This window comes from Macaca fascicularis, chromosome 7, assembly GCF_037993035.2.
Source record: "Macaca fascicularis isolate 582-1 chromosome 7, T2T-MFA8v1.1".
Classification (NCBI taxonomy): domain Eukaryota; kingdom Metazoa; phylum Chordata; class Mammalia; order Primates; family Cercopithecidae; genus Macaca; species Macaca fascicularis.
The window spans coordinates 163,566,614-163,588,629 of NC_088381.1; the positions used below are offsets into that span (position 1 = coordinate 163,566,614).

The 22,016-nt window shown below is 49.6% G+C and overlaps 1 protein-coding gene and 1 long non-coding RNA gene across 5 annotated transcripts in view; one reads left to right on the forward strand and one right to left on the reverse strand.

Annotated features, from left to right (window-relative positions):
• The window catches only part of SYNE3 (spectrin repeat containing nuclear envelope family member 3), a 106,473-nt gene extending 94,982 nt beyond the window's left edge, over positions 1-11,491 (reverse strand). For 2 of the 3 annotated variants that reach the window (XM_045396930.2, XM_065549330.1), the window contains exon 1: positions 11,428-11,491. The gene's annotated coding sequence lies outside the window, so the exon portion shown is untranslated. Of the gene's footprint in view, positions 1-9,850 lie in introns of all 3 variants that reach the window. The other variant, XM_045396931.2, reaches the window with a different exon arrangement.
• Positions 10,998-17,248, forward strand: LOC107130488 (uncharacterized). 2 transcript variants are annotated; one of them, XR_012416092.1, is made up of 3 exons: positions 10,998-11,460; positions 11,835-12,004; positions 17,071-17,248. It is a non-coding gene; the product is annotated as an uncharacterized lncRNA (long non-coding RNA). The 2 variants fall into 2 exon arrangements; XR_006699668.3 differs by lacking the exon at positions 10,998-11,460 and adding an exon at positions 11,602-11,674.
• The last annotated feature ends 4,768 nt before the right edge of the window (positions 17,249-22,016 follow it).

Consider the following 22,016-nt stretch of genomic DNA (forward strand, 5'->3'; position numbering starts at 1 on the left):
CTCACAAAAGAAAGGCTCACCAGCCAACTCTCCAGTGATAACAGGCAGGGGCCACCAGACACAGGTGGAAAAAGCTGGCCAGGGCCAGGCAGGGCCTGTTTATATCACATTCTGTTTCTGTTTCCCTTCTGGGGAGCTTAAGACCTGGGGGCAGGGGCCCTATTTGATATACAAAATCCAGGCCTGGGAAGCAGCAGTGCTGCTGGGTCCTGCCTTGGGATTCTGGGTGACTCACTTCCCTCCATGGCTTGGTTCACCCAAGCACCAGTGAAGAAGCTGGGCTCCTGTGGGCGCTGGGGTCTTGTAATGTTGCAGTCAATGAGTTTACATGGCAGCATTGTCCCCAGGGAAATGGCCCTGATTGCTGGACAGGTTGCTTCTCAGGCTGCCCCTATGGTCTGGGGAAGGTGGAGCAAGAGGGCAAATGCATTGAAACAGAGAGAATCTAGCTGCACTGTCCCTGGAGAACTCTGGGTAAAGCCACACTGGGAAACCCCGCTATGCATACAACCACTCTCAAGCCTGCTTCCCCCACTCTCTGCCAGTCCAGGTGGCTGGTGCCAATGGTCCTGGGTTAGTGATCTCATTGGGCAGCCCTCAGATCTGTCAGAATGTTGGGCCTTAGAGGTCATCTAGTTCCACGTCTTCACAGCGTGGCCATTTGTGCATTAGTCATGATTTTGACTATATCTGCCATGCAGACACATCCACATTTTTTTCTAATTAATATTCTTCAATTTGACCCATTTAAACTTATTTTAAATGAAGATTTTTTTCTTTTTACCTCTTTCTTTTCTTTTTTTTTTCTTATAGCTGGATTAAGAAATATATTTTTACCTTAAATAAAAAACAGGGTTGGGATCAATTGCCATATATCATAAAATAATGAACATAAACAGTGTTTAACTCTAGATAATGTTGCTAGTTTGCACCTGGGGCCTGCTCATTGTTAGAGACAGAGGCAAGTGTGGGAGAGCTATTAAAAACACATTAGCAACTCACTGAGATGTTCTCCTAGACAAAATCCAGAGGTTCGCAACCATCCCTGTGCATCAGGATCACCTGGGGAGTTTTAAAAAGCTACAGGTAAGCAGCCCCACATCCAGAGAGCTCTCTAATTCATTGGTCCAGGGTGGAGCCCAGGTGGTTATGAGAAGGTCATATAATGAGAAAGATTAAAAGAAAAAGTAAAAAAGAAAAAAAAAGATAGAGAGGAGATGAAGAGGGAGTGGCTGTCATTCAATGCCCTGGGCTTGTACCACGAAATTTATCCTGGCAATTACTAGTAGCCCCTAGTCCAAATTCACCAAGATCTGACCTAGTCTAAGCCCATCCTGAGGCTTAGGTATTGAGGAGGACCCCGAGGCTCAGGGTTGGGAATGAGACAGCAGGACCTGCTGCGATGATATTGACTTTTTTCTCCATAGTTAATTCCATAAAAGAAAAAAGTCACATTGGCCAATTGCAGATGGCTGGTGCCCTGGGCAGGCAATGAATGGTCAAGGTGTGTGGTCTGCACCCTGTATACCTCTAAAGGGGGGACACCGTCTGTGCACACGGGCGCAGGCTTAGCTGGGTCGACTCTGGCCCATCATGCCTTCCTAGACCTGCCAGGGCACGGGCATCGGCCAGCAACACTTGAGCCAAGGGCTGACACACCAGCAGCTGTGCCCTGTTCAACTCACTGCCCGTGCTGGGGGCAGAGGCAGGCAGAAGTGCTGAACTCCCTTCCAAGTGACCTGCATAATGGCAAAGTCACCTCCCCAGCTAATGAGCACCCAAAGAAAAGAGGGAGCACTTGGAGAGGCTGGGAAGGGAATCCATGGGAATGGGTGTGACCCAGCACTTTCTGTTTACTGGGAATCCCCGCATCTGTTATCTCATCTGAGCCTCACAGTGACTCTGCAGGGAAGGTGTGGCCAGCCCCATCTTACAGGTGTGATAGCCGGGCCCATGGAGGTTATGTGACTTGCCACAGGTGACAAAATCAGGGTTCCAGCTCAGATCTGCAGGATTCCACCTGACGCCCTGGAGCAGAGAGAAACTCCACCACAGTCGAAAGTCGAACTTCCTTTGCACAGACGACACCAGTGACGCCTTGCTCTGCTGGCTAAACTAACAATAGTGATGACCCCTTACCTCCATGGGGTGGTCTGCAGTTCACAACACAGCCAGCAAGGCAAGGAGTGTGGCACCTGCATCCCCACTTTACAGAGAAGAGAGTTGAGGCCCAGAAAGACTGTGCCTCTGGGCAAAAGTAAAGGGTCCTTCCTGGTGCCTCTCCCGACCCCCTGAGCTTTTCTCTCATGGAGTCACCGTCTCCTAGGATGGGACTGTTTAAAGCACACACCTCACCCACTGGACTCCTCCCACAGGGCAGGGCCATGTCTCTGGAGTCTTCCTAGTTCGTGTCCTCCTCAGCCAGTGTCAGTACGTTGAAGAAATGCCATTGCCCAAGGCACTGGTTACAAAACGGAAGAGCCCAGATCCCAGCCACAAACACGTGCCTCTTTGGCTCCCAAACCAAAGCTGGCTCCAGCTAAGCGCTGCATGGCTAACCCTGCAGCTTCCTGCAGGAGACCCAGACAGGAACTTACGGGGCTATCCTCTCACCCACTCAAAGGAGCACATTAGCAAGTGAAGACTGCGACCAGAAGAGCTTGGCCTGGATCCCCCTCCCTGGGCATTCGAGTGGTTTCACCCAGAGGGAAGTGAGACAAGAGATGCCACAAGATGAAATTTTTTAAAAAATCAATTTTCTAAAATTATGCCTGAGCAAACCTGAGTTTGAAAAAGGCAAACAGATAAACAGGCAAATCACGGAAGCCAGGCCTGCTCACTGCCTGGTGCTGGATAAATGACAGAGATTAACCTGACAACCCCAACCGGCTCACACCCAACCCTACAGCCAGTGGCTTGTGGTCACCAAGTTCTCAACAGCTAGTGAACAAGTGGCAGAGGGGGTTCCCTAGGAGAAAAGGATGTGGTCAGAGAAGACAGGCTCCGGGGTGGGCCCTGGCTCTGGAAAATCTTTGGTGTTCCTAGCCCATGTGACACTGGTCCCACAGAAAGGATTTCCTTTGAGGAATGGCCTGGCAGTGTGAGAGCCACTGGGGACTGTGGAGAAAGAACCAGATGCCTGGTTAGGAGGCTGAGTGACTCGCCACTTCCAGCCCACAGCACTCCTGGCGTGGAAGGGCCAGTGTAGCCTGGTAGTTACCTGCCAGAACTCTGGGATCAGGTAACCTGGGGTCAATTTCCAACTCCACTGCTAACTGAGGTAGCTGAGGATGGGTTAATTAACCTCTCTGCCAAACGGGAACAACATCAGAGCATCCTTCATTAGGCTGTTGTGAGGATAAAGAGAGAAAAGGCAGAGAGCACTTAGACATTCAGTAAGCACTGAGCAGATATGAGCCGTAAAGATGAACCATGCAGGAATCTTAGATGGCACCCAATGGACTCCATCGGCCCATTCACTCATTCATTCATTCATTCTAGAAATATGTACAGTATTGAGCAGCTTTGATGGCTGGGTTCTGGGCAGATAACAATCCCTGGCCTTATCTTCTTCTAGTGCAGAAGACAGACAATAAACTCAACTGCAAATAATTAATGCAAATAATTTCAGGGTGACAGGACAGAGCATGTTGGCAGGATGGGATGAGTGCCACTGCGTGGGCAGGAGGGTCCCTCTGAGGCTGTGACTGTGAGCTGAGATCTCAACGCAGAGAGGGTGTGGCCAGGGGAAGGCCTGGGGGAGGCACTTTTTAGGAAGAGGAAAGAACAAGAAGTCAAGCTGCAGGGAGAAAGACTTGGCACGCGCAGGAGAGAGAACATCAGATGTGAGCCCCAGGGAAGCCAAGAGATATTTGCAAGGTTCCAGGGCCAACCCCCACAGAACCCAGGAGAATGGAGAGATCTTCAAGAGAGATCTCCAAGAGTCCCCTAAAGGGGCCACAGAAGGAGATATTGCGTATTGCACCTTCTCTCCCCAGCCTCAGGTCACGGCTCCAGAGCTCACTTTTTTCTTGTGTCCTGGAAATATCAGGATCTGCCCTTTATACTTCATTCAAGGGAGCTGTGAGCACCCCTAAAGTTTGTAAGATCCTATTTTAAAGCTTTTAATTTAATAAGAGCAGTAATAATGGCACACTCTCTCTGGGCTGGGAGCAGGGATGTGAAGATGAATAATCCTACGTTCAGCCGTCAAGGAGGTCACAGGCTAGTGGGGAATCACTCTTGAAACTGTGGATTAGTATCAATGGCAAAGTGCAACGGGAACAGGGAAACAGAGATCACCAATCCTGTAGGAGGTGGCTGAGGAGGGCTCCCAGGAGGAGGTCATGTCTAGCCAGGTGTTGGTAGGAAGGGGCAGGGAGAAGGAGAGCTGAGTGGGGGAGCAGCTTGAGCACAGGTGTCTAGGTGAGAAAGGCCAGGATGAGCTAGGGGCCTGATGGTCCTTGAAGGTGGCCCAGGTTGTAGAAAGCTGGACCAGTTGGGAACGTGGAACCTAATCCTCAGAGCAAGGCGGGTAAGCAAGGAGTCACCTGCCAGTGATCTGGACCCTCCTGGGGTGAGTGGGTGAACTGCACTGGCTAGACCCAGGTCCCCAAACACCTACTTTGAAGCTGTGGTCCTTGAATGAGAAAACATCTGAACTTCAAGGTACCTTAGAAATCTCCTAATCTCAACCTCTTTCTTTAAAGGGCAGGAAACAGAGACCAGCCCAGGTGAAGGTCAAATGCAGGCTCCTCCCATCCTTAAGGAATGAGGCTACCCCAGTGAGTCAGCCGGCTGCATTATTTCAGCAAGTGTCACTTGGGAGGGGCTCAGTCCTTTTCAGATCTCAAATAAAACTGTTGGCTTAAATTAGAGTCCAACCAGCCATGGTGGCCCACCCTGTTCTGTCCACGCCTTGGTGATGACCACACGGGCTGAACGCTGCCATTTCATCTTCATCAAGCAGCCATCCCAAGTTGTGTTACACCACAAGTATCAATGAAACAAACTCTTGGGGAAGGTGGTTGTAAGGTAAGAGCACTGGTCAGGGAGTTAGGAGATACCATCTTGGCCCTGAAGCACCTGCAAGACTTGAGCCAACCATTTCGGCTGTGGAGACTCGGTTTCCCCATATGTAAAAGTATAAGCGTAAATCATCTCTGAGGCTCGGGCTGTTTCCGCTGCAGCTGTCACTCCTAAATACTTCTCCAGCGCCCACACACAGTCTCTCTGGGCATGGACATGAGGGTTTGTTTCTAGTCTCCGAAAGCTGCCTTACCCATGTGAAGTTCTCTGTCATCAGGTCCTTACTAAGCCCTGCCCCACGGGGAGGTATCACCAACCCCGTTAGATGGGAAACAACGGATTCACAGTGCAGCAACTGGCCAAGAAATGGATTCACAGAGCAGAGGGTAGACAGCAAGGGCTGAGACCTGGGCCCAGGCCTCCACTGCCCAGGGGAGCACCCATGCTGGGACACAGCAACCGTGCATTAGGAAAACCATCATCTGAAGCTAAGCAGTCCTGGAACATCTGTCCCTTGGAGGCCTGTTGTCTGTGACAGGCACTTCTGCAGAGGGAGGGCAGGAAGAATACCTTTGATGAGAGAAGAAAGTGGCCAAGAATCAAAATGTGCAGCACTTGGCCGGGCACGGTGGCTCACGCCTGTAATCCCAGCCGAGGCGGGCAGATTGACTGAGGTCAGGAGTTCGAGACCAGCCTGGTCAGCATGGTGAAACCCCCATCTCTACTAAAAATACAAAAATTAGCCAGGCGTGGTGGCAGGCACCTGTAATCCCAGCTACTCGGGAAGCTGAGGGAGGAGAATTGCTTGAACCTGGGAGGCGGAGGTGGCAGTGAGCCGAGATTGCACCATTGCACTCCAGTCTGGGTGACAGAGTGAGACTCCATCTCAAAAAAAAAAAAAAAAAAATTGCAGGACCAACATGGGATGGATTCTCCCAACTCCCGACTCACCACTGCCCATGCCACAAAGGCAGTGGGCTTCCTTGCAGGAGAGCAGCAAGGCAGAGGCAGAGCTTTAGCCTCTAGATCGTCTCTGTGATCTGACAGCTGGAAAGCCACCACCCAACTGTCCTCCACCAGGGTATTTCCCCACGGCCCGCCCAGGCTGGGCCGGGCTGCGGAATTTCAGCATCTAAGGAGTGAAGAATGTGCTCACAGCACAGCGCACTGAAAACAAAAATGGCTCATCTCTTCTACTCCCCCTCTGGATGAAAGTCCTGCTCCATCTTCACCTGCTGAGTGATTTGGGTCAAGGCACTGAACCTCTCTGAACCTGTTTCCCCCACGGAAAAATGGAAATAACCATACCTGCAGCACTCAATTGTTTTGGCGATCAAATATGCCAGCCAAAAATAGGATGAGTAAGGGGAGCTCTTTCCTAAGAGGACTTCCTGTAGGAAAGAAGATTCTAGGCACTGCTTATATGTTTTCTTTGAGGATGTCTCTGTTCATATAAGTTCTAGAAATGTGTGGTTCCATTGTAAAATGTAACTCTCCTCTGACTTTTAAAAAATAAAATGATCCTGGGCCAGGCATGATGGCTCAAGCCTGTAATCCCAGCATTTTGGGAGGCCGAGGTGGGCGGATCATGAGGTCAGGAGATCAAGACCATTCTGGCCAATGAGGTGAAACCCTGTCTCTACTAAAAATACAAAAAAAAAAAAAAAAAAAAAAATTAGCTGGGCATGGTGGCACGTGCCTGTAGTCCCAGCTACTAAGGAGGCTGAGGCAGGAGAATTGCTTGAACCTGGGAGGCAGAGGTTGCAGTGAGCCGAGATCACACCACTGCACTCCAGCCTGGGAGACAGAGCAAGACTCCATGTCAAAAAAAAAAATAAAAAATAACAAATAAAAATAAAATAAATAAATAAAATGATCCTATCAGTTTAATCTCATGCATACTTCCCGTCTCTCTCCCTGACTGCCCTAAGGAGGAGGCTAGTGACCCAGGACTCACACTGGTCTGTCTGTCGGGTGGTATCCTCATGATAGTCACACAGGTGTGGCAGTCTGGAGAGAAGTGTCTTCCCTACGTGTGTGCCAGTGTTGCCCTTGGCTGGGACACTTCCTTTTGTTATAAAACCAGCAGATTGGTCCAGGTGACCTGAGGTTCCTCCCAGCTCAAATATTTCAGGATTTTATGATTCAGAAGCATAAATCATTAGGCCAGGAACTTTACAAATCCTGTTGATCACCTGAGGTTATAGTGTTATTGTTATCTTGCTCATTGTATGATTTGGGAAGAGGGAGATTATGTCTCGAGAAGTATGTGTCATACAACAGGATTTGTTGCTTTATTTTTTAAATCCAGCCAGATTAACATTTGAATCTGAGGAGAGAGGCAGATTTTCTAAGAAAGCATCTGAAAATGCTCCAGATGATCTTTTAATTTAATTGGTATTATGTAAGATTATATATATATGTAATGTAATATATGTGTCTCCTATTTGCAAATGGTGAAGCACAAAAATATTTAAAAATAACACTCTTAGCCAGGCATGGTGGCACATGCCTATAATCTCAGCTAGTCGGGAGGCTGAGGCAGGACAATCGCTTGAACCTGGGGAATGGAGGTTGCTGTGAGCCAAGATCGCGCCACTGCACTCCAGCCTGGGCAACAGAGTGAGACTCTGTCTCAAATAAATAAATAGATATTAAAATTAAAAACGACACCCACAAGCCTACCACTGGACTGAAGAAACAGAACATAATGGATCCCACTAAGAGTGAAACAGGCATCTCCCTGATCAATTACCCACTTCTCCCCAAAGATAACCACCTTGATTTTGCATTATCATTCCCTTGCCTTTTTCTTTTTCTTTTTTTTTTTTTTTTTTTTTTTTTTGAGACGGAGTCTCGCTCTGTCACCCAGGCTGGAGTGCGGTGACCGGATCTCAGCTCACTGCAAGCTCCGCCTCCCGGGTTCACGCCATTCTCCTGCCTCAGCCTCCCGAGTAGCTGGGACTACAGGCGCCCGCCACCTCGCCCGGCTAGTTTTTTTGTATTTTTAGTAGAGACGGGGTTTCACCGTGTTAGCCAGGATGGTCTCGATCTCCTGACCTCGTGATCCGCCCGTCTCGGCCTCCCAAAGTGCTGGGATTACAGGCGTGAGCCACCGCGCCCGGCCTCTTTTTCAAACTGGCTTAACTTTGTGAAATAGAATCGATGTATAAACGCATGTATAACACATACATGTAATCATCCAATAACTACAAAGTGATTTCCTTTGCAACTGCCCCCCCTGAGTCTCCTGACCCTCTGTCACCTTTCCTCAGCACATGTGGCAATGCTTGGCTTTTATTCAAGATGATCACCTTCTTGCTTTTTGTCATCATTTTACTTCTCAGCTGGGTGTCACTAAATAACTCATTGCTTAGTGTGCTTGTGTTTTGAGCTTTTACAATTGCCTTAGCAGTTCTCCATGGAGATGCTAGGATTCTCTATGCCGCAACTGCAGCCTAGAAACCCAGGTGAGAGATCCAGGCTGCACTCTGGTGTTACAGTGATAGCAGAAGGTGAGTAATAATAAAAACCATCAGTCCTATTTATGGTGTGCCCCCACCATGCTGGGCGTTCTGCTAAGCATCATCCCCAGTTACCTCACTTATCCTCACAGCAAGCCCGAAAGGGAAGTATTTAGAGAGGACAGAATTAAGGCATCAGCTTCCCGAAGCTGTCTCCCATCCACTTCATAGCTGCTCAGCCCCAGAACATCATCCCTCAGTCCTAAAGCAAAGGTTCCTTTTGGGATGGGAGGGTCAGGAAACACTATTGCTCCTGGGTTCCTATCTTTGTGGTCCAGTCGGGCTGCTTTAGGAATATATATATATTCAGAATCCATATTATTTTCCAGCAAGTACTGATGACCTAATGAAGATAAGCATCCCGTCTGGTCGGTACTGTTTTTCCAGTGATGAATGTACAACATTGTCCTTGGATTGTCTAGGAGAGGCCGTGTGGTATCAGGAAGAGCATCAGGTCAAAAGCCCTGAGTTCTAATCCTGGCTCTACCACATCCAGCCACGGATATCAGCCTCCTCATCTGTAAACGGGCCAGCAGTGACAGCCTTGCCTGCTGCCAGATCCTAGGAGGTGAGAGGCAGGAAGTGCTTTGGAAGACCCCATTGACACATCTGAGTCCCTCTGTAGCTTCTCTAGAACCTCCTGCCTTCCCCGGGGCCAAGGGCCAGCTTTCAGTGCTGGAAGGACTGTGAGGGGGTGAGCCAGGACCACTCACCATTGACAGACAAGGGGAAATCAAGGTAGGGAGAGGAGGGGCAGAGCAGAGGGGAACCCAGGTATCCTGATGAGGCCCCTTCGCCTCAAACTGTGACACCTTCTCACATGTGCTGTGTCTGACATCATATGAGATGCTGATCAGGACAAAGCTCGTTTAGTGCTCATGACGCCCTGCAAGGCAACACCTGCAGTGCCATGGTTAGCCCCTTTCCATGGGGAAGGACGCTGAAGCTCTGAAAGGTGAAGCAACTTTCCCAAGGCTACACAGCCAGGAGCTGGCTAAGGCAGGACTGGACTCAGGCAATCCAACTTGACTGCCCTCATTCCTAACAGCTGGACAGTGCAGGAGACCTAGCTGCCCAGTGGGTTCCCAAAGCCTCCAGGGTGATTTTAAGGTTGAGCTGGGCCTGCCCAGTCTTGCCTCCCGGGGCCACCAAGCCAGAGCCCCCGGCAGCCTGCTCCAGGCTGTGTCACAAGGCAAAGGGGCTGCCCAGGCATGGCCAGGTCCATGGCTGCTGGAGAGCATGCAAAGCACCTGGGCAGGAGGGTTGTTCCCATGGAGACAGAAAGGACTCCAACTCACCCTGAAGTGTACCTGCAGGGAGCCAGGTGCCAGGTGCCAGACTGTACCTGGAGGCAGAAACCTGAGCCTGGATTCTCACCACTTCCCTCTGTGCCACCAACACATCCTCAGGTCTTCTCCTCAGGACCCCCAGCAAGACACAAGTTCCAGAAATAAGACATCCCAGCCCACTTCCCGCTCAGCCACCCCCAGAGGGGCCTCTCTGGTTGAAAACAACGCCCGGGGCCAGCAGGCTTGGCACAGCTGTGGCTGTCAGCCTGCCGAGTGCTGTCCGGCCTGAGGAATGTGCAGACCCACATGTGCTGGAGCGTCCCGCTGGGGCACAGTGACAGGAAACTGAGCAAAACAGCTCGTTGGCACTGGTACGCCCCTCCCACCTCCCAGCTCCTGACTCCTGTGGGCTGTTAGCTGCCCTGGAAGTGCAGGCGGCAAGGCCAGGCCCTTTAAGAGAGCCAGGCAGTGTGGCTCTGGGCAAATCACTCCCCCTCTCTGGGTCTGTTTCTGCTTCTCTTGGTGGATGAGGGAGGCTGTCCTGCCAAGCTCAGAACGGCAGTGATTTTGACATGCTCTCCTTTCTGGGAGGACCGTCCATTCTCCTCATGCCCTCATTCACGTGGGATGGGGCATGCCCCCAAGACACATCAGGTTATCCCACTAGCAGCCCTTGGCTGTAGACAGCCCCTGCACCCAGTGCTGGGATAAGGGTAACTCTTCAGAGTTGAAAGGGGTGACCAGGGACCTGGGAAAGAGTCCCACGGCAGCCCACGGTTGGAGCTTCAGGGCCAAAGTGGTTAACTAAAAATATTCATTATCACCCCGCCCAGGCTGGAGGCCCTGGCTTCCAGTTTTGAAGCAGAAGTCGGCTGGTCGGTGTAGGACACTGCTCCTGGGTTGACCAATGGGCCACATCAATGGGTCTGCTGTTTGGGGTCAAGATCCCAAGACCCCAAGGGAAGTCAACATCCATCTGAGGCTCTCTCAGGCCCTGCAAGCCATCTCTGGCCTCACTGCCCTCCCCTTTAGAAATGTGGGAATGAGGCTCAGAGAGGTTGAGCTGCTTGTCAAGTTTGCACAGCCAAGAGGCGTCAGAATAAAACTGAGCATTCGGGGTTGGACTTCCCCTCCTCGCCGCCTGCTCTGCTCTCCCAGACACTACTGAGCGCGCTCGCGGTCGCCAGGAGCGGGTCGGGCCCCCGCCGCGCGCAATCCTTGGTGACAAGTCAGCCCGTCCCTAGGGGAGGCAGAGGGAAGCCCCGAGGAGGCACCCGGCCCGCCTGGGACGTGCTGCCCCGGGCTTTAGGGCTTTTTCTTGTGGGCCGAAGCTCCCCGGGGTTGAAAGGAAAGGCTCGGGAATTTCGCAGCCAGCACGGAACGGTTGGATTTAAACTAAAAATACCCGCCCGCCCGCAGCTGTCACGCCGGAGCCCCCGCCCCCGCGCCGGGCGCGCCTCCCCAGGTCCCCCAGACTTTCGGTGCCCTGGATCCCCGGGGCTGTGTCAGAGCTGGGCCGGGGACTGAGGACCCCACCCGCCCAGGCCCCGGCCCCCGGCCTGGCCTCCCGGCCCCGTGCCACTTACCCGCCCGGAGCGTGGAGGAGCGCGGCGCCGCGGGTAGCTGGGGCCGAGCCTCTTTCCCTCCTCCCTGCGTCCCGGGCGGCTCCGGGGCGGGGCAGGGCTGGGGCGGGCCCGGACACCGCGAGTACCCCCGCCCCCGCCGGGGCACGCCCGGTGGCCCCGCGGGAGAGGCCGCGCCCCTCTCCGCACGCGCTCAACGGAGGCCCCGGGTGCGCAACCCCAGCCCGGCGGACACCCTGCGTGGCCCCGGGTACCAGCGCCGAGGAAGAGCCTTACCGCTCCCTGTCGCGGACCTGGGGCGGGGGTTAAGGGGGTGTCCTGTCCACGGTGGCCTGGAAAGCAGCCCGGAGCCCTGGCCCCTGTCTGTCTTCCCGACACACACACAGCCACCGTCGCTTTTCTCATTCTAGGGAATGGCGCGGAGCTGCCTTTCCCCCGGGAAAGTTGGATCTGTGCGCCCAGACTTGGAAAAGGGATTAGGACGCCGGCAGATCTTGCCCTCACAGAGCAGAGGTGGGGGCCTAGGAAGGGGCACATCGCCCAGAGGCGCGAAATCCAAGAAGAAAATGACACCCATCAGGTAGCCTCACGCGGGAAGAAAGGGCGGGGTGGTTGGGGCGGGGGGACTGGCACCCTGCCCATCCTCTCCCACTCCACAGTTCGGGCCCACAGTCCGGGAGTCGCAAGGAATGTGAATCACCAGGCATAATGTGAACCCCCAACAAACCCAAGGCCTCAGAATGCTCCTCCTCTCTCCCTCCCCATCCAGCAGAAACATCCTCCCGTCCTCCCAACCCCTGCTCCAGCCATGCCAACCCTTTAACCTTGTCCCAGAATGTCTAAACCGTATCTGCCTCTGTGCCTGTGCACATGAGGTTGCCTTGGCCTGGGGTTTGCTCCACAGTCTTCTGCCAAACTCCTACTGCTTGGTGGCTGGAAGCCTTTGCACCCTGGCGCTCTCTCCCTCTCCTCCCAGGTCAGCAGTCACTGGCCTTCCTGTGCGTCCAGCCCGGCTTTGAACAGCCCTGGGCCCCAGTTCTTATCTTTTTCCGAGTAATTACATAGTTGCATGATTGACTCCGCCGCCTCTGGATCAGATGAGCGCCACTAATGAGGGATACAAGTTGTAAAACTAGGTTTTACGTGAACTCCAGTCATCACAATTTAGGTGCGGCTAGCGATTTTACAGATGAGGAGTTAGTAACTGACCCAAATCCAGTGCTTCCGGGATGCCGTTTTCCTTTTTTGTTTCTTAGCAGGGATGCCAGATGTTTGCAGAACAGATCGTGTAAAAGTCAGTATCCTAAGAGATTAAATTGTAAAGCAGGACAAGATAGTTAATGGGGGGTGTGTGTGTGTGTGTGTGTGTGTGTGTATGTCTTTTCGAAATTGAGAGGGAGGTGGAAGAATTAGCCAAAACCCAGAATTTACTCTGAGGTAGACCCACACCTCTTAGTTAGATCCCATTTATTAAGCTGTAATTATTCACAGCATTGCTGAAGACATACACAAGACCCCTCCCATCTCCCTGCGACTGACTGGTTCCAAGTATGCTATTATACGTGTTTTTATCACTGTGACTCAATTAGGAGTGCTGCCGCAGGCCTTGAGGTTACCACAGTCAAACTGCAGGTGAAGGCGGTGAGTAACAATGATTATAATGCCTGCATCTGGATCATGCTTTTTGCTTTTCAGAATGCTTTCAAATGTGTCTCCTCATTAAATCTCTGCAAACATCCTCCAGGTAGTTAGGAAAAGTTTAATGAGTTTCGCCTGACAAGGGAAACCAAGGCACAAAGCGGGCAGGTGATTTGCACAAGGAGAGAGATGGCTCCCCCAGGCTGCTCCGAGGGTGGAGCAGGCCGCCGTAACTCCATGTCCTGCAGGAAGAGATGGCTGAGTATAGTTGGGAGCTCAGGCTCTAGTGACAAAGTGCCCAATTTGCAACTTTCAGCTGATTACTCATACTTGGTTTCCTTTTCTGTTAAATAGATCTAATAATAGGAGCTTATCTTGTATGGTTTTGTGCCTGGTATTTGAGCACCCAGCTCAGGTGAGCTGTTATGTTATGGTTCTGGGAATGGTATGACTGCTGCAGTTTCTGGCACACAGCTATTCAGTCTTTCGTCAAACATTCCTGCGTATCTACTATGTGCCAGCCTCTGGGAATACGAGGACGAATGAGGCACAGACTACTACCTCCAAGAAGGTCGGGGTGTAGTAATTCTGTGTCAGGGCACCATGGTGCACAGAGACGAACTGTCCCTCCTGCTGCTGGTGCAGTGCAGAGCACCAGTTCAGAGCAGGGGAGATATTCACTTTCCTGGTCAAGCTTTGCTACTTATTTAGCTGAGTGAATCTTACAATGTAAGACTGACTTACACATACAGTGTACACATACAGTGTAATCTTACACTGAATGTGACCTCTTACAACATTGGTTTTTCTCATGTTAGATGGGGATAGTAACAATTTTTCATGGGTGAAAACACATGTGATAAACATATTTTATGAAATGCAAAATACTGTGCAGATAGTTTTATTATTATCAATGTGATTGTTATTATCTTGGGCTTTACAGGGCTTGCTGCTTTTCAGAATACTCTCCCATTCCATTGCTTTTCTTAGACAGAGTCTCGCGCTATCACCCAGGCTGGAGTGCAGTGGTGCAAACTTGACTCACTGCAACCTCCACCTCCCCGATTCAAGCAATTCTCGTGCCTCAGCCACTTGAATACCTGGGACTACAGACATGCACCACCACGCTCAGCTAATTTTTTGTATTTTTAGTAGAGACAGGGTTTCACCATGTTGGCCAGCCTGGTCTCGAATTCCTGACCTCAAGAGATCCGACCGCTTGGCCTCCCAAAGTGCTGGAATTACAGGTGTGAGCCACCATGCCCGGCCATCCATTACTTTTCTTAAGCCTGACATAAACATTACATCAAAAACAGAACCCTATTTTTTATTTGATGCCAGTCTTTTTCCTCTCCAAAGTAGTCCATATGGAAGAAAAACAGAAGTTGAGTAAGCAATACGAAGGGATGGGGCAGTTTGCAACTAGGAAGTCCACAGTGCCTTAGTCCTCAGCATTACCTGCAGCTATAGAAGGGGGTGGACATGAAAACCTATCTGGAAAAAAAATCTGGCAAAGGATTGGGGGAAAAGCCCCTTTGTCATCTCTGGAATTGAACACAGGAAACCCCGCCCTGAGACCTTCCTTTCAGAAGCAGCCCAGAGAGAGAACCACAAGAAGGGCACTAAAATTATGCTGTTCGGAAGTTCTGACTCACTTGGCAGTGGGGGCTGTTTGTGCAACATACCAAAAAGCGAAGTTTTTACCACTCTTTCCCTGTGTCTGTTCCCTGCAGCCAGCATCTCCACCACCACTCATGGGGAAGCAGGAATCAATTTAATAAGCCTGGGGAAATTATCTGGGTCTGTTTCACATTTGCTGTTGGTTAGCCAGCCTCAACAGCAATCTGCACAATCCTCATTTTGTAAGCATGATGTTTTCAGTTTGCGTGTGTGTGTTCAGTCTCCACAGATAGATTACAGCAAAAGCTGCAATGGCTTTTCTGGCTAATAAAGCACCTCGTGGGTAAACTGAGGCAAGAGAGTAGGAAGGAGGGACATTGCCCACGGTCCCAGGATAGGAATTGCTGTTCAGAACATTTACATTCCCATCTCTCCATCTCTAGCCTGGCTTCCCACTTAGTGGTGAGGTACATAAGTGCTTTCAGCTTAGCACGGATGAAAAGCTCACATTAAGGGTGCCCACTTCTGGGGTGCCCCATCGGAGAGGTCTTGGTTTGAGCCTGGAGAGCTGGTTCTCATCCCAGTTCTGCTCTAAACTTTTCCTTCTTCTTTGTTTTTTCTTTGCCAGTTCTCCAAGTGTTAGCCTGTCCTTCCCTACTCGGGTGCTACATGTGCTTCTAGGGTGAGCACATCCAGCACCCTGGTTTCTTCACTTCTCCATGGGCAGCTGCCACCCATCAACGGAGCAGGGGCACCCCTCTGGGTGGCAATGAGTCATCTCAGTACCAAGCAGAGTAACTGCAGTAACTCAGAATATTCCTCTATGTACATTTAATTGTGCTGCATTTATAAAATACAATTGTGTATAAAATACAGGACTGGATTCTCAGATGATGGGGTTCTAACCCTTGTTAAGGCTGCTAACTAGCTGTGTAACCTTGGGTCACTTCTGAGTTTTTGAATATGTGAAATGAGAGAATTGGAAAAGATTTTCTCTAAATTATTCCCCCAATTTAAGTAACTATAAGAAATATATACATATACACACACATAGTATTATATACAATGTAATATATAATAATGCAATAAATACATTATGATATATACTGTGTATACATATATCACCATATATACATTTTTTATATATATATATAGTATTGGCCAGGTGCAGTGGCTCACTCCTCTAATCCCAGCAGTTTGGGAGGCCAACGTGGGACGGTCGCTTGAGCCCGGGAGGTCAAGACCAGTCTAGGCAACATGGTGAGACCCCATCTCTACAAATAAATAAATAAAATTATCCAGACAGGGTGTCGCATGCCTGGTCTCAGCTACTTGGAGCTGAGGCAGGAGGGCTGCCTAGGCCTGGGAGGTCAAGGCTGCAGTGAGCCATGATTGCGCCACTACATTCCAGCCTGGGTGACAGAGTGAGACCCTGTCTCTCTTTCTCTCCGTATATATCTTTTTGAAAACAGAGGAATCTTGTTTGTATTAAACAATCATCATTTAACATAACTAAACACTGCTACTATTATACTCCAAGGAGTAAATACTAATATAAACAAAAGTGTTAAAGGACAATCGATACATTTTATTCCTAAAAAATAAAATCTGGCCGGGTGCAGTGGCTCATGCCTGTAATCCCAGCACTTTGGGAGGCCGAGGTGGGTGGATCGCCTGAGGTCAGGAGTTCAAGACCAGCCTGGCCAACATGGTGAAACCCCATCTCTCTTAAAAATACACAAACACAAAAAAAAGTAGTCGGGTGTGGTGGCGGGTGCCTGTAATCCCAGCTACTCAGGAGGCTGAGGCGGAAGAATTGCTTGAACCTAGGAGGCAGAGGTTGCAGTAAGACGAGATCACGCCACGGCACTCCAGCCTGGGTGACAAAGCAAGACTCCATCTCAAAAAAAAAAAAAAAAAAAAAAAAAAAAAACCAAACCCAGAAAATAAAAAATATACAAAATCCTTCTCGAAGAGGTTTGCCATGTTTCTCCCAACAGTGGGAAGCCTGGTCTACTTTTTCTGCTTCTGTTGGGACTACTTTAAATGTATGTGGGTTTTTTGTGTAATTAAATGTTTTGAGACCACTGTAAATTAACATGCAGTTGTAAGAAATCATACAGAGAGGTCCTCATATACTTTACCCGGTTTCCCCCGATGGCAGCATCTTACAAAACAATGGTACAGTATCACAGCTAGGATACTGACAGACACCAACACGACACAAAACACTTCCATCTCAAGGATCCCGCACGCTGCTCTTCCCCCCTTTTCCATTCCCTCCTTAAACTCTGGCAGCCACTCCTCTGTTCTGCTTTCTATAATTCTGTCACTTCAAGAATGTAATAATAACGGAATCACACAGTGGGACTGCCCTTCTCCACTCAGTGCAGTTCTCTGGAGCGTCACCCAAGCTGGTTCCTGTATCGAGTCTGTGCCTCCTCATTGCCAAGCAGCAATCCATGGTGTGATGGATGCATCACTGGCTGGGTCACCCTTCCCTTGTTGAAGGACATCCAAGTTGTTCCTGGTTTTTGGCTATTATCAATAAAGCTGCTATAAACGTTTTGTGTGCACATCTGTGTCAATATACATCTTCACATCTTAAGTTTCAGCTGCTGGATCTAATACCCACTTACAATCCCACAACACTGGATTTTTCCTACTTTTTCCTAGTGATGAACACAGCTAGTGATGAAAGATGTTTAAGGGTCCAACAGTTGCCCCGGACTGGGTCTTGAGTTGTGGAAATCTAACAAAAGCCAGTTACAGGGTTCCTGCCATCAAGGAATTTAGAGTCTGTTGGGGAAGCAACATTAAGACACATGAATCATTCATGGAGCTAAGTAATGCTGCATGTCCGTCATATGTGAGACTGCACGGTACAAAACTGACTTGTAGAGGAATCCAGAGACAGGAGAGAGAAGGGAAGGCACGAGTGTTTGGGAGTCCTCTGGATAAGATGTGAGATATATCTCAAATGATGGAGACAAATAATGATATTTTATGTTTATTAAGGGCTTACCTACCATCTGCCACACACTGTTCTAAGCCTTTACCTATATTATTAATTTAATCCTCATCACCACCCTTCAGGATAGCTCCTATTATCATCCCATTTCCCAAATGAGGGAAAAACGGTGAAAACTTGGCCATTCATCCAGCTATTATGTGACTCACCTAGGGTCCACACGCAGGCAGTCTGACCCCAGCGCCCACTTCATCGCTGTGGATTCTGTCTCATAGCAATAGTGGTCACGATTCAATTCCAATGTGTTTCTTAGGTTATATTTTCCACACACAGCATATGCTACAGCTATGCTGAGCCTTCTGGGGGAAGGTTGTTGATAAGTTCAAATACTTTTCAAACAAACCAGCACCACTGTTAGTAACATAACAGGTGAGAAGTCTGTGTGTGATGTATCTGCTGGTGTGTGTGTGTGTGTGTGTGTGTGTGTGTGTGTGTGTGTGTGTGTGTAAACATCAAGGCTGAAGCCTCCAGTTGTGTAGATTATCTGCATATGCAGCAAAACACGCACACACCACACACATCAAAGTTCCCAGCTCTATATGGTAAAACATAGAGGCAGCTGAGCCCATTTCAGATAATGAATGTGGTTTTGTATTCTCTGAATTGCTACATACCAGGAAAGTCACTTCCAGGCTCAGCTACCTCCTGGGTTGCTAAACACACAAGATGTGTGATCGCGCTTCACTCACAGCACTGATGGCTGCTCACCCTTTGAGCTATATCATTTTGGTTAAAACAACAGCATACTACGAGCCTGGCATGTTTGCTTGTTTTTGTTTTGAAATCTAAACGCAGCCTTGATAATGTCGGTGTTTCCATCGATGGGGTGGGTGGCAGAATGAAAATCTCCCTGGATCCACCTCTCCTGACTTGCTGTCTTTCTGGGCTCTGCATTTCCCAGTCGGCTGGCAGAGGTGAGCCATCTCACCTCCTCCCGTCTCTACATTTAGAAAATGGGGCCAGTTCTTCCTGTTTTCCCTGTAAGAGCTGCCATGAGATTCACATAAAGATGATGAAATGCACTACAAACTTGAGGTTCTGTGCAAATGTGTACTACTATTGTAAATTAAATCCTTCACTTTACTATGCTTTCAAAGAATGTTTCACGACAGACACCAACTCAGGAAGAGTCTGTGAGTAAGGCAGACTTTCCCACTAAGGAGGAAAATGAAGCTTTCATTTTTTTTTCTTTTTTTATCCCTGGAGATACGTTTTTGAACATTGCTCAAGCGTTCTCTCCTTGCTTTGACAAGTGTGACTGTTCTGAACACGTGATCATATTAGAATCGCTGTGTGATAGGCAGAGTGCCCAGGAAGCCGGGGAGGCTCTGAGCCCAGCCCTGGCAGACACGCAGAGGCGTGGCCTTGGCACCCTCCTTAGGGCAGCGGAACCCATGCAGGGCACCTGCACCACCCCCACCCATCCCATATGAGCAGCCGGCGCTTGGCTCTTCCGGAAAGCCCACACTTGGGGCCCAGCCCTGTCCCTCTATCCGAGCGGCAGGGGCTGGTAAATGCCAAATAGGTCCACGTATCTCATAAAACCTGCTGCTCTTGATGACAATTCTTGACGGCCCAGGACACTTCCCTAACAGAGAAAGTTGTTTCATCGTCGTAGCCTAGTTCCAAAACCTTAGAATCTTATAGCCAACACCTGGCACGGAACACATGCAGAACAAACGTTTCCCAACCGGACTGCCGCACGTCCTTGCAGTGGTAATAGCAGCAGCACCTGGCCTAAGATGTTAAAGAATTTTTATCTTAAATTTCTTCTTTGATGTTATAGACTTGGTATGCAGAGAAAAATGGCCAGTGTCACTCAATGCACCTCCTAGTTAATTAAAAAGCCCTATGCAGCAGACAGAAGCAACCTCTATAAATAGGCAAGAGGTGTCCTCAGGTATTTCAAAGCTCTCGGCTAGCACCATGCCAGTGGGATGAGTGCACCAGCTTCAGCAATCGAGCTTGTTTCATCATCCAAACGGAAACATTTCTGCAAAATGACTGAACTCCATCTGCCCTGCTCACTAACTACAGAAATGGCCTAAAATAAGGGTTCACACACAGACAAAGGTAACAGCCAGAAGACACTTGACAAATTCACTGGCCCAACTCTATCATGTTACAGAGCCCCTTACACGTGAAGTGAAGCGCCCAAGGGCAGCAAACACTGATTGCATCAGCCCACACTGTGTTTACCTCCATTACCAAATCCACAAGACCCTGGGCCCTAAGCTGGCCTCTCTCTGTGGCTTCCTTTTTTTTTTTTTTTTTTTTTTAAGAGACAGCCTTGCTCTGTTGCCCAGGCTGGAGTGCCATGGTACAATCACAGTTCACTGCAGTCTAGAACTCCTGGGCTAAAGTTATCCTCCCACCTCAGCCTCCCAAGTAGCTAGGACTATAGGCACACACAACTGCTCCCAACTAATAACTTTTTCTACAGACAGGGCCTCACTATGTTGCCCAGACCAGTCTAGAACACATGGCCTCAAGCAATCCTCCTGCCTCAGCCTCCCAAAGTGCTGGGACTACAGGTGTGAGCCCCCACGCCCAGGCCCTCTGTGGCTTCTGGTAAATTCCTCTTCCGCAAATCACTTGCTCCCAGTTCTCCTCATGGCCTGTCCTTCCCCAGTTATATGCTTTCCCCCGGCTTTCTTCTCTGCACTCCTTCTTGCCCTCCCTGCCCAAATCTCCTTTATCAATAGATCCAGACCTGTAGAGGCGATAATATGCATAATCTCTCCTTTATTTCAGACATAACCAGATGATTTAGATGTTCCTCAGGCACCTGGAAACAAATGTCCAAAAGTAATTCCTGACCTTACCTTTCCAATCCTCCTTCCCCCTCCCGCTGTATTCCCTGCATCAGCAAGTGTAGTCAGTGGCTAAGCAAAAACCCAGGAATAAGCCTGAATCTCCCCTTCCTCCCAGCCCCCTCCCCAGTCAGCCAGTCACCAAATTCCGTCATCCCTACCTTCAAAGAACTCAGCTTGCAGTGGTGCCCTTCCCCTGTGCCCCCCACCACAATAGCTGCAAAAGTTAAATCTGATGACCCTCTTCTAAATGGCCCCGTTAGCTCAGCCACCTCCAATCCATCCACACTCCTGCAGGGTGATCTCTCAAGCACTCGGCAGCTTACACTCCTCCTGGGACTTTCCCTCATCCAGAGGAGGAGAGCCCAAGCCCTTACCATCTGTCCTCCCCCTCAGCTATGTCCAGTCCTGCATTTCTCAAGAAACGGCCCGGCATTCCGCCAGCGGGCCCAGGGGCCTCTGTGCCTTTGCCCTGGTTGCTCCCTCTTCCTGGAATGTTCCTCCTTTTCACACAGAGGCACTTTACCCTTCTCTCAAAACTCAGCTCAAGTGCCGCTTCCCTACTAAGCTTTTCGCACCCCTTTGGCGTGAGCTTTTTCCCCTCTCTCCAGTTCTCAGGGGCATTCTTGCATCTGTCCCCATCACGGGACTGCGAGGTCCTTGGGATGTGGGAGCATCTTACTCCACTCTGTAGCCTGCTTAACAGAGCCTGTGGGCACATCACTGAATGTTTCTCCACCTCCCATGGCACCTGTGGTCGATATGAGTTTCACACAATTTGGGATTTGCTGAGATCCTGCTCTGTATTGTTCACCATGTTTTCTTTATTCAAAATTATGTATTGAACACATAGTTAAGTGCCAGGGATGGCACTGGGGCACCAGGTTTCAAAAATGAATCCTACCTAACTAGAAGCTGATGGCCTAGTGTGTGTGTGGTGGTGGGTGGGGAAGGAATAGGTAACATTACATGCATACACTCCCTGAAGGGGTGCTGGCCCCCAATCACTGTGAAACAGGGCTGGGCAGTAGGACAAGTGAGGTGGTTATATTCTTTGACCCCTCTAATTGTGTGTCCTCGGTTGACATCAGCATTTGCAGAACCACTTTATGGATGGCCCTTTCTGACCTAACGTCAGCTGAGCTCTCATCAAGCCCACTTGGTTTACAGTTAGAAAAATTCAACTTTACACCAATATTATTCAGTCCCTCAACACCCGATGAAATGTAGTAGGTACTTCGAAGGTATCTTCCATGAACTAACATGAAGTACGTAACAGAGTCAGAATAACTGTTTATCTGGCACAATGGAGTAATCCTTTTATTTTTTAACATCGCCTTAAGCTGTGTGTGTGTGTGTGTGTGTGTGTTTGTAGTTTTTGTTGGCAAGCTAAAATAAACGGCATGTTTCCTTGACTTTCTATTCAGAGCATGCGGAAAAGAATTTCTTTTTCTTGCTCGGAAGCATCACACAAGGCATTAATGCAGAAG